Source organism: Pararge aegeria, chromosome Z (genome assembly GCF_905163445.1).
Source record: "Pararge aegeria chromosome Z, ilParAegt1.1, whole genome shotgun sequence".
Taxonomy (NCBI): Eukaryota; Metazoa; Arthropoda; class Insecta; order Lepidoptera; family Nymphalidae; genus Pararge; species Pararge aegeria.
Genome location: NC_053208.1, coordinates 24,426,109 through 24,439,510, shown reverse-complemented (window position 1 = coordinate 24,439,510; position 13,402 = coordinate 24,426,109). Strand labels below are relative to the sequence as shown.

General features: G+C 36.2%; 1 protein-coding gene across 4 annotated transcripts in view; it reads left to right on the top strand.

Moving 5' to 3' along the window:
• Positions 1 to 13,402, top strand: part of LOC120636582 (sensory neuron membrane protein 2) — a 134,590-nt gene that overhangs the window by 38,660 nt on the left and 82,528 nt on the right. The gene's annotated exons all lie outside the window — the stretch shown is intronic.

Below are 13,402 nucleotides of genomic sequence, written 5' to 3'. Positions count from 1 at the left end.
AGTGATTATGAAAGACAGTTGAACATCTACGCCAAAGTTTCAACTTTAACCAATTAAAAAGCTCGCGCTACGAATTTATATTAGCTTGTTGGTTTGGCTATTAATATCATTTATATTTTAAATTTTTAAAGCTTTTATATTTAAAGTCGAAATCGAAACTTAATTAAAATAGGCCACCTGTTTGGATAACATCTTTACAAATATAATTCCTATAAGCAAAAATATTATTAGTAAATTAGACTCTGATCATTGTGGTCAAATTATTCAATTTGAAAATGTGAAGAAAAATGTTTCTAAACGTAAAATAACATTTGTTCCTGTAACATCCAACCGCATAGAGAAAATGAGATATAGCCTAGTAAATGACCTCCCATTCCTACCCTCAGGGGCGACTCCAAATGCAATGTACAGCTCCTTTTTCAATACCTTTAATAGACTATTTCATTCTATATTTACTAGTAAGTCGGTTGTGATTACTGATACATTAAATTTTAGTGAGTGGGCGACAGTTGAACTTCATAAAAATAGGCAAAAGCTGTACGAATTGTATGCTGAACGTCAATTTAACACTGGTGATAAGTTTGGGGATTATGTTAAATTGTTCTCCAAGAATTTTAAACGCGCTTGCCACTTAGAAAAGACGCGATACATCAAAAATAAAATTAAAAATAGCAGCAATGCAATCAAAACTACTTGGAACATAATTAATGAGGAGACGGGAAGAGTAACACCACGAAATATTAATTTTAAACTTAATGTAGATAATAAAGCCTTAACAACAGATTTCGAGGTGGCTACTGCTTTTGAAACCTTCTTTACCAACATTCCCGTCTCCACAACAGAATCATTAAACTCTTCACCAGATATGGCTCTCTCTCTATTAAAGGAAAATGTGCCTGAGTGTAACCATTCTTTTAAATTCACGCATGTTAGTGGCTCTGACGTTATTAAAGCCTTTAAATTATTAATTAATAAAAAAACAAATGATCTGTGGGGCATTTCCGTAAACGTTGTCAAATCATTAATTGATATTGTTGCACCCGATTTAGCCTTAATATTTAATAATTGTATAGATTGTGGTGTGTTTCCTGACTTAATGAAACTTAGTAAAATAGTTCCATTGTTTAAATCGGGTAGTACTTCTGACCCCACTAACTTTAGACCAGTATCCGTACTACCCACTTTCAGTAAAATCTTTGAAAAACTCATTTTAAATCAATTACTTTACCATTTTCATAAGTATAATTTACTTCATATTAAGCAATTTGGTTTCACACGGGGTCGCTCAACAATCGACGCAGGTGTTGAGCTAATACAAAACATATTTGAAGCCTGGGAGGAGTCACGTGATGCACTTGGTGTGTTCTGTGACTTATCTAAGGCGTTTGATTGTGTTCAACACGAAACGTTAGTTAGGAAACTACACCACTATGGAATTCAGGGTGTAGCTCTAGACTTAATGAGTAACTATCTACGCGATAGAATTCAGAAAGTCGACGTGAATGGAAAACGGTCTAATGGATCAGTTATGAAAATAGGTGTCCCACAGGGGTCTATATTAGGACCATTTCTGTTCCTTATTTACATTAATGACCTTCCTTACCTTGCCAAGGATAAACACGGGATAGTTCTGTTTGCCGATGATACATCACTGACTTTTAAAATAAATCGACGTGAACTAGCTTTTGACGACGTAAACAACTCTCTCGCTAAAGTGGTACAGTGGTTTGAAGCTAATAATTTGGTTCTTAACGGAAAAAAAACCAAGTGTATAAAATTCACTTTACCTAATGTTAAACACGTGAAAACCACTGTACTACTTAATAATGAGGAACTGAAACTGGAGGATACGACAGTTTTTCTAGGAATAACGTTAGATTCTAAACTTCAATGGGGCCCTCATGTAAATAATTTATCGAACAGGCTTAGTTCTGCTGCCTATGCGGTAAAGAAGATACGCCATATGACCGACGTAGAAACTGCTAGACTGGTATATTTTAGTTACTTTCACAGCATTATGTCATATGGAATTTTACTTTGGGGTAATGCTGCTGATATTAGCACTATTTTCGTGCTGCAGAAGAGGGCTGTTCGTTCTATCTACAAAATGGGTCCGAGAGAGTCATTGAGAGATAAATTTAAAGATTTTAAAATAATGACAGTGTATAGTCAGTACATATTTGAAAATTTAATGTACGTCCATAAAAACATTTCTAAATTTAAGAAAAAATGTGACTGCAATAATTTAAACATTAGAAGTAAGAATAAACTTACAGTGCAATATACTAGGTTACATAAAATTCATAATTCGTTTAAAGGAAATTGCATACAATTCTACAATAAACTACCAATTGACATCTTGGAGATGTCTCTTAAAAAGTTCAAAGTTTGTATTAAACGTAAGCTTATAGAAAAGTCCTATTATAGTATAAAGGACTACGTAAACGATAAAAAAGCTTGGGTGTAAATTATTGCTCTAACCAGGTTGCTCTTCTAATAATTTAAAATTACATTGTGAGATGGCGATAACAAAAAAAAAAAAAAACACCCGGCTAAGTTTGTTGTGGGCTTCTTCTTAGACCGGGACGCGTTTGGAACCCTCGTAGCTTTAGTTTTAAGTTTACGAATGTGGTTATCGCCATCATCTCACTACCGTGTAATTCTTATGTACGCATCAAAAGTGCCACCTGTGGGCCTACTTGAATAAAGATATTTTTGACTTTGACTTTGACTTAGGCATTTAGGTAACAACTTCCTTATTAATTTTAAACTAATGTAACGATGATTACAGGGGCGGTTTTTTTATGAAGCTAAGTCATACTTTTCCGGGTTTCTTTTCTTATCGCAATCTTACAGTATCACTAAATATCTAGTAATAATTAACATTTCCCAAGCTTTCTATCATTTATGTAATCTACTTAGAAACTAATAATCGAAGTTGTTCATTAAGCTTTGGTACTTTTAATACGAGGAACCTTAAAATTATTTCGCGACATTTCCATGGCTTCATTAGATGATACGGAGTTATATAACGGAGTTACTTAAATTTTTAAATGAATGCCTTTAATATCATATTAAAATTTATCGGATCTTTTATCTGAATACACTGTGAATAGAATTTTACCGCTCTTCGGAAAATAACTTTGAACTCGGCTCGGGATTTTTTGTATTATTTTTTTAATTTGTGACATCATCACCCGCGGACTTAAATTTCCGCTGCTGGAAACAGGCGTCCTCTCACAATACAGAGCTCGACCCAACACACTGCCCCGAGTAAGGGGGTCGGGTTTTGGTACCGCACTCCAACTTTTATATTTTTTATTTTTTTATTTCTCTACAAGTAAACTAAACTGTTAGGGAGTATGGTAGTCATAGTCGGTTTCTACGCGGCAACGCACCGGAACACTAAATCGCTTAGAGGCACGTCTTTGTCGGTAGTTTTGTAACTAGCCACGGCCAAAGCCTCCCACCAGACCAAAATCCCGCGACGTTAACTGTGTAAAGCTTTTGATCAGTTTTCTGCTATTTTACACAATATACCTCGAATATTAATTCGATTTGTAGATCATAAGTGCCGTAGCGGGATATAAAAAAGCGGAAAAACTTTCTCAGGAATTTAAGTATCGGATGAAACAAAATGCCAAAAATTAACAACTTTAATACTAGTTTTCGTCACAATAACTTGAAAAATTACGAACTTTCATATAATTCTTTGAAAAATGAATCCCTATCTTAACAAACTAATGGTAACATTTAAAAAAGTACCTAATCTTTAGCTGTCATTAAACATTGGGTATAAATTAAAAAAAGTTCTTCGACGCTGACTATTTCAGAGATTAGAGCGGTTTCTCGTTGCGGATTCTGCTATCATATCAGCCTATGTATGGCAGTTATTTAAAAACCCATGTTTAAGTTTCACGCGGATCGCTAACTCGCTTGGCGGCACGTCCACGGCTTTGTCTGCAGGGTGGTAACTAGCTAATCTAGTCAAAGCCTCTCCCAGCAGAAGAAGAAAAGTATTTTATAAATTACCCCTTAAAACCTCAAAAACCTTCATAATATTTATTAAGAATACATATAGATTATAATATGATACGATATATTTAAAACTAGTGGACTTCATCCGCGAATGAGTCTACTTCAAAAAATATATGTTATCGCGGACTGTTTTTACGTAACAATTCCGACAATTCCGATATACTTACTACATACTTTCGTCGTGCACGGATCGCACGCATCGGAATCTCTCAAAAAATATATTTTTATGCAGTTTTTGCAACATTTCTCAATAATGATAGTAGCCGTCGGTCGTAGCGTGATGTTATATAGCCTTAACTGATAGTACCAATAAAAAAAAATCTAAATCGAAACAGCATTTTCTGAGATTAGCGCGTTCCACCATACAAACTCAAAAGCTTTATAATATTACAACTATGCCTTTCCAAAAAACCACGTCAGTCCAAAACTCCGTTGCGCGGATTTTGAAAGACAAATGCGGAAAAAAATTGCGATGTGATCCTGTAAGATCTGTTTTCTTTAAATTTGCGGGATAAAAAGAAGCTTATGAGCTATTCCAAAATTTTTATCCCATTTCCCGGAAGAGTGTGTAATGTATTTTATTAGAGTTTAGTGTTTATCGTAATAAAAAGTTTCCTATATGTTGACCTGGAATATCAGCTACTTTTATACCAAATTTATTTAAACCCGCTCTAAAAATTATATAAAAAATGGATAATTGGACTCAGTACGATTATAAAGCAAAATTTCCAAAATATATTAAATGTACAGAAATCTTCCAGTTAAAGTTTTATTATAAGTATATAGATAAGAAAAAAGTTTCTCGCTAACTTATTTTGCAACGCGTGTTATTATTTAAATTATTTCAAATATTTTGGAGAAATTCAAAAATTATAAATACCTATCCAAATTCATTCTCGGCACTCTCGATTTCCACTCGGAATGTCCGAACTTAATGACTTACCGATGTTTCATAGTCGATCGGCACCAAATTGGTGTTGTTGTTTTTTAGATTTTTAGTTTTTTTTTTGTTTAATAGCTCGAACCGGTTTTGTAGCCCAATTCCAAAGGATAGAAGGTAATTTGATATAACTACCATTGAAGAGCAGAGAAATGAGAAAAAAATACAGAAAGCATGCTCAGCGACAACTTACTAACAATCCGGGCGGTTGTGTGACGCGGTGGGTCAAGAGCCCAGCTTTTAAGTAACGATTGATATCTGAAAGTTATATTAAACGTGGAAAACCCAGGGGCACAACTAGTATGCTTTAATACGCTTACAATCTCCCGTCTCATTTACTCTTATATTCACACGTGAAATACTTTTTGCAAAAGAAGTTTTTATTGAAATAAATACTTTTCTTAGAAAGCGCTCGAACGGCTGTACTAAGTAGTTTGTGAGAAGAACAATTCTCTACGCGTAGCAAAAAATGTCACCGAGAAACTTTTTTCATATTTAAAAATATATCGTATCATATAATTATCTATATGTATTCTTAATACATATTAAAGAGGTAAAGTTTGTGAGATTTTAAGGGGTAATGTCTGGATTTACTTAACCGTGTAATTCAATACTATTTTAATTTGTGAGTCTTTATTTTAATTCGGAAAGTTAAAATACTTTTTCGTGGTAGTCAGATTTTTAACTAGGACTGAAAAAAATGGGTGAACTTTGCTGATGAACGCTGCCTTAATAATAAGAGATAATTAATATTTTCTCCGAAAAGCTGTGGTTTTTTGTAGCCCTGTGACTGTCATGAAAGCTAACCGAACATATTGTTAAAAATAGTCTTTCTGGGGCTCCAAGCAAAAAAATATTTTTTATATCATTTATCGAGATATAAAAATATTTGGAAGTGGCCCATGATCCATACCGTGCTGGTCATTCTTCTTTACATCTACCCGTGCGAAGCTGGGGTAAATAGTATGATATATTTTGCTACATTATAATTTAATATATCAGGTTATTAGGTTGGGGAAAAAGTATCTTTGCATTTTTTAAGAAAATTCAAAACAATTTTTAATATAGTTTAATTACATTTAACTAGAGTATGTGGGTACCATTTTGTTCGATAACTTATTGCCATCTTGTAGGTAGGGACATAATCCCATTGCTATAGAAATTTTGGGGCTTCTGATCAAAAAACCGCGACAAGTAGTTTTGGCAGACCTCTCGTGATGTTATCCTGACACTGCGTAAAGAATTCTGAAGGGACCGAAACAGATGGACATCTGAAGGTGCAAGGTCAAGACTATACGGCGGATGCATTAACGCCTCCAAGCCAAACTCTCTTAATTTTTGCTGAGTGGCTAAAGATGTGTGAGGTCTAGCGTTGTCATGATGAAAAACCACAACCCTTTTGTTAATTAATTCTGTCCGCTTTCTCTCAACCTCTTGCTTCAATCTCATCAGTTGTTTGTTGAGTTCAGAATCGATGCTCCTGCCTGGTGGTAACAGTTCATAATGAATAATGCCCTTCCAATCCCACCACACACACAGCATCACCTTGCGAGCTAACCTCGGTTTCGCTGACCGGCCTTTGACCACAACCTTTTTTGTAAGTTCTTCAGTTCTTCCGTGTAGGACATGATCCACTTCTCATCAACATTTATCAGCTTCTTCAACAATGGTACGGTTTCATTACTTCGTAATAAAGAATTACAAATGAGTACACGATTTATTAGGTTTCTTTCATTGAGCTCGTGAGGTACCCAAATATCCAGCTTTTTTGTGTACCCAGTTTTTTTCAAATGCGTCAAAACTCTTTTGTGGTCAATTCGCAGTTCTTCAGCTACGTTGTAACTACTGATATACCGATCTTGCTCAACTTTTTCAAATATGGCATTCATTTTATGCGTGACAGGACGACCAAAGCGAGGTGCATCTTTGACATCAAAATTTTCGGATTGAAAACGCTTAAACCAAATTTGTGCTACTCTCTCAGACGCTGCACTAGATCTTTAAACATAATCGCATTTTTTTGCGGCTTGCGTTGCATTTTTACCTTTTTTGTAGTAAAATTTTAAAATGTATCGAATTACTTCATTAGATTCTCTCACAGTACGAAAAACAAATAAAAATCACACATTTTCCTAATTTAAATTTGGAATTATAATCTTTAAAGTATAAACTTTTAATGATACCAATACCAGCCGGATACAAATAGTATAGCCAAAGAGATTTTATTACAAGTTCATACATACTATAATGCGGAAAGACTTTTCCCAACATATATATATATATATATATTATATATTTTTTGCTGTGTGGTGACGACACATACAGAATAAAATTGTCACCCCTCTTCTTCCCGCGGATGTCATACGAGGCGACTAAGGGATTAATAAAGGAAAGCAGGCAGCAGGGTCCTCTGTGCTAGTACTACCATCTACTGCTATCACCAACTCGCCTGCCCAGCGTGGTGATTATGAGCAAGTCCTCCAGTTGAGAGAGGCCTATAGTCCAGTAGTGGAAATACGATGTTGATGATGATGATGATTTTTCTACAATAACTAGGGCCCTATTTTTGATTAAATCTTTTTTCCACTTACTCAAAAAAAAAAAAAAAATATTTCGGCTCTTGTCAGTGCGCAACGAGCTTCATACTAAACACTAGGTTTTAAACATTTCTCAAGTCAACATCTTCTATAGAAAATGAATTAAATGAATTGGACTTGCGTTGGGAACGTATTGTGAAGTTTTTGTGGAGAAAAACTTGCGTATTTCTTTATGAAAGTTCACAAATAATACAAAACTACATGCGGTTGTATCCTCATTTTACACATCCGGAATCAGCCCTGCTCTCTCTAAGTCTAGAGTACGTTATTACATGGATAAGGCTTAACTGGGTCGTAATGTTGTACTGTAATCCATTTCCCTTACGGGTTGCAATTTGATTTTCAGTAAGAAAGATCGCGCATCCGAATAACTATGTTCATTCAAATAATATTTCTATCTCACTTCGACTATTGACAGCCTTTTTCATTCGCCAGAACCCGTGAAACGCAACATAAAATCCTTCCTAACATGTCTCATTTGAAATAAATTATTTAATTAATTTAATAAAAGCTTAAATATCGACAACTACGACATAAAAATAAGTGTTGTAGCATTAAATTTATAGTTTCGCAAGGTGTTAAAAAATTAAAGATAGGGATAACCCTGATTTCGTCACGGGCGCCCCTAAACTCCTCGCTACACACAGGATTCTAAATACCAGATTACAAAACACAAACAACCTACTAGTGTATTATCAATTACAATACAGTTTGAAACGATAGGTTTCAATATTAATTTAACGGACCCGTTTAGTTTCAATATTGCTCGGACATCTATTGCATTATTCCAGGCCTGGACAGTAATGTATTGTTCTCGTACCAAATTTTACAACAAAACCGGCCTCCCCGCATCCGCTTTTGTTTCCAGTTTCCATCCATTTGCCACCGCTGCAGCACTCTACTATCAAAATTAAATGGAAGTGAGAAAATGCAGTATCTTAATAAGTTGGTAGCTTCACGATTGATAGACTCAATAAACACAATAAATAAATAAATATACTAAGCCAATACACACAACGCCACCTAGCCCCAATGTAACCGTTGCTTGTGTTATGGGTACTAAGATGACTGATGAATATTTTTTTATGAATAATATACATAAATACTTAGAATATACGTATAAACACCCAGACACTAAAAACATTCATGCTCATCACACAGTCATCATCCCAGCAGTGGGAATCGAACCCACGGCCTTGGGCTCAGAAAGCAGGGTGGCTGCCCACTGCGCCAATCGGCTGTCAACAACAACAATACTCGGATGATCAGACAAAGACTGACATTATTTCCTCTCAAATAAGGTTAATTAATTTAAACTTACAACTCAAGACAGCGTCTTATATGGCTATAATAAAACGCCCATAATTTGTTATTTCTACGTTTTTTTATTGCTGTTACTGGCAATCATCATCATCACATCAACCGATAGACGTCCACTGCTGGACATAGGTCTTTTGTAGGGAGTTCCAAGTTCCACGATTCTGAGCCGCTTGGATCCAACGGCTACCTGCGACGCGCTTAATGTCGTCTGTCCACCTCGTTGGGGGTCGACCAACGCTGCGCTTACCAGTACGGGGCTGCCATTCCAGCACCTTGGAACCCCAACGTCCATCCTTTCTCCGAACTATGTGCCCGGCCCATTGCCACTTAAGCTTCGCGACTCGTTGAGCTATGTCGGTAACTTTGGTTCTTCTACGAATCTCCACATTTCTGATTCGATCGCGTAGAGATACTCCGAGCATAGCTCTCTCCATCGCCCGCTGAGTGACTCTAAGCCTTCTTATGAGGCCCACACACTGTGGTTACTGTGGGTTACTGGCAATACGCAAGCGGAAACGCAGCACATTTTGGATTTATTTTTTTGTTTAATTCCTTTTTAATTTAAGCAATTCAAATATGATATGAAGCGGCCCAATGGGTAGGACTTCGACTTCACTTTCGAGGGCGAGTTCGAATCCCAGAACGCGCCTCTAAATTTGCTAAGTTACGTGCGTTGCAAGCAATTAAAATAACACTTGCTTCAACGGTGAAAGAAAGCATCGTGAGGAAACCTGCATACCTGAGAGTTCTCCATAATGTTCTCAAAGTGTGTGGAGTCCACCAATCCAAACTTTGCCAGCGTTAGGAGGATTTTTGCGATTATATGCCATATACCCGCTTTGTGCCTACCCTTGTCGAAAACCCTGTGCACGCCACTGACTAAAGCCATAACTCTTCTCATTCTATGCGGAGACCCGTGCCCTGGTAGTGGGCCAGTGATAAGGTCATAATTTTGATGATAATATTATGTTTCACATCAAGATCACGAGGACGGACTAGTCCCGAGTCCTGAACTTTTTACACCAAACAACATAAGTCGACTAGCCATATAATAGGTCACTTTAGGAAGGCATTTATTTAGGTGTCTTAAAAAATTTGATCAGCTTGCGTACCTTACGTTTCATTCTTAAATAAAAAAATAGTTTACATTCGAGCAGTGGCGTGCATAGAGGGTATGCACAGGGCATGCAAATTATATAAGTTATAAGAAGTCCACCCTTAAGTTTTTATAACTCGTACTGGATTAGTATAACTCATTTTATATCATCTGCATACCCTGTGCATAAGCTTCGATCCTTTTCATTGATTGATAACATGCAGTTTGGTAAGCCATAACGGTTATTATATGTTACGTGTAACTAGTAGTTGCCCGCGACTTCGTCCGTGATAAAAATTTATTTGCCTTGATGTTAAAAGATCCCGCCTACTCCTATCTCCAGCAGAACCTCAGAATCAGTTCCATTATTTATATTCCATTAATTACCTTAACCCTCAAACGAATGGCCTAATGTCTCAAGACAGATTGCCGAGTTACAGCTATAAAAGAAATGAGAAAAAAAAAATCATGTGATAATCAGACAGAAATACAAAGCTCATGTTATTGTTACTAACGCAAATCAGATGCGTAAGAGCGAAGTTTAAAAAAAAACTGTTAAAAACTATCCATAAAAATAAGGATATTAGTAATAGTGTGCAACTTTTTTTTATTCCACTACAAGATATAGCTTTTGACTGCAATCTCACCTGGTAAGTGATGATGCTGTCTAAGATGGTAGAGGGCTAGCCTGTTAGGGAGTGTGCTAGTTGTACCCCTAATATGTTTCTACGCGAAATGGCACCGAAACACTAGAAGTAGGGTGGCAACTAGCCACGGCCAAAGCCTCCCATCAGACCAGACAAGAGAAAATTCAGAAAGTATAAATTCCCAAATTGCCCCTGCCGGGAATCGAACCCGGTACCGACTACTTTAATTCACAGCGCTCACCGCTGCGCCATTGAGGTCGTCGAGATGGTTTAACCGGATGCCCATGTCTACATCTGAGGTTCCCTTTTGACGTGACAACGTCTTATAATTCGATGGAGCCGGCTGCACGCACGAAAAAACATGACGCATGCGGCGTTACCTCGCTCTGAGACGTTCCATTCAAGGCTTGAAGTGCAAGCGAGAGCGCGGAACGAGCGACAAAGAGGCACAGTCTTTTTTATATATTAAGATATAGCATCAAGCGTAGATAACACAGAAACAGCAATACAAATCTCCACAATAAACATTATCTATCGTAAATAGTTTAGCAGTAAATTGTGACAGGGAACATATTTATTGCTCATAATTGATGTGTGACCAGCATTGACTTAAGTTACCAAATTTGGTGATTTGAGGGAGAATTAAGCGTGCGTCGGTTTCAGCATCCATCACCAAATTAAAGTTCTTTATATTTTTAATACGCGTTTTAATAATAGAGATGTCATCTGCGTAAAGGATACATTTGTCAGGAATTGCATCTAGGAGATCGTATACAATATGAATAATAGTGGTCCAAGAATGCTACCCCGTGGTACTCCATATTCGTTATGTCTGTTAGATAATCTATACCATTGTGTGTGACTTCCCTGTTTCCCTATTTATACTTAATATTTTAACACATTGAACTCTGTTTTTAAGTAGGTTTTTATTCATGATAAAGCAGGACCTCGACCGTAATTTACCAAAGAATCATTAAGCGTACCTTGTGTTTTGGTTACTAAGATAACGGATGATTAATTTTTATGAATAATATAGATAAACACGAAAAACATTCATCTTCATCACATAAATATTGTACAGTTGTGGGAATCGAACCCACGGCCTTGGACTCAGAAAGCAGGGTCGCTGTCGACTACGCCAATCGGTCGTTTGCGGGCTATGAGCTTTTTTGAGTTACAGTTGCTTTTTTCCATCAACAATTTGCAGTTGATTCATTTTCCTAACTTGTGTGAGAGGAAAGCGGAGTGGGATAATTTTTCCCGGATATTTACCATATCTTTAATTGTAAAGCTGACCCACGAGCGTTATATCCAGGAGCATTATATCCACGAGCGTAGATAGCGCGAAAACTAATAGTGATTTTATAAAATAAAATATCAGTTTCTTTGTGATATTTTATTGAATAAATATGGACGTTTTATTGCCCCGTCGCGTCAGCGATACGGAAACCTAACAAGATTTCAATCCACGCAGTGAACTCTATTGTTTGAAAATATTTTGTCTGGAGTGAAGAGAAAAGTCAGTACCTTTACAAAAAAAGCGAAGTAATAATACAATACAGTTTGTTGAGAATTGTTGAAAGTCCAGCGCAAATAATATGCATGTTGAATTTCAGTGGAATGTTTTCAGTTCGCAGAATCATTGTGCATTATTTGGAATTCATACGTCTATTTGCTGAGGACTCTTATATTTTAACTCCATCGGATGTTTCAACAAGTTTCCGTTAGCGCGTTCCGAACTGCCCTCTAGCTCATATCTATATACGTGTACCATTGAAAAAGGTGGAAATCGTCGTTGTGTATTCACTTGTACGAATTTAATTAAACTTCATCAGATCTGCCAACTACAATCCTGCCAACTTCCCTCTAACACCTTACTTGTGAATTGGACCCATCACGTTTATAGCAATAGCATTTAAATTAATGTGATTTGATTGGCTTCATTTAATGTTTCTTTTAACTAATATTTTAGCAGCAAATACATTTTTTTTCGCGTCATCGAATTAAATGTCGCACTGAATTATTATCGGCTCATAAATTTACTTTACACACGTATGCACAAATAGTAATATGAAATCTTAAATAGCATCTGAACGCACATTGTAGGTTCCACTAATGTTTTCCAGTAAAGATTTTATTGGTAAATACCTGGTAAACAGCATGTAATAACAGCTAGACAATGTTCTAAGATACTAATATATTTCAATGAATATATTATTATAATATTTAAATTTAATGTTTGCCGTAAATTCAATAGTTCGTATAATATGACACACGGTAGCTGCGTCGCCAGTTTCTTACTCTTGGATGGAACTTGGCTAACACGCTCCGCGTAATTTAAAAAGGTACTTTAAATATAAATTAATAATTGTTTGATCTATACAAAAATAATAAATGAATTGTAAACAAAAACAAATAGTAATGTCAATAATTAATACAAAAACGACATAGTAAGTTCAGTTCGAAGAACTTGTATTTGATCCAATTCGCAAATTGGATGCAAACCTAAGTTGGAGCTGGAAGTTGGCATGTCTGTATGTGCGCTATTTGACTGGACTTCGTAATGCATAAAATTTTTCCCAAAGGATACTTTTCAGGAGGAGTTTGCTAGTTATAAAACATTTTACAGCGCCATTTCCATCCATCTGTGTAATCTTTTTTGTATACGTCTGTCCACGTATTCAGTGCATTCCAACCAACGATCGTGTCGCACCCTGATTTTTTGCATACCGTTCCACAACACAAAGTTTTACAAGCATTCACT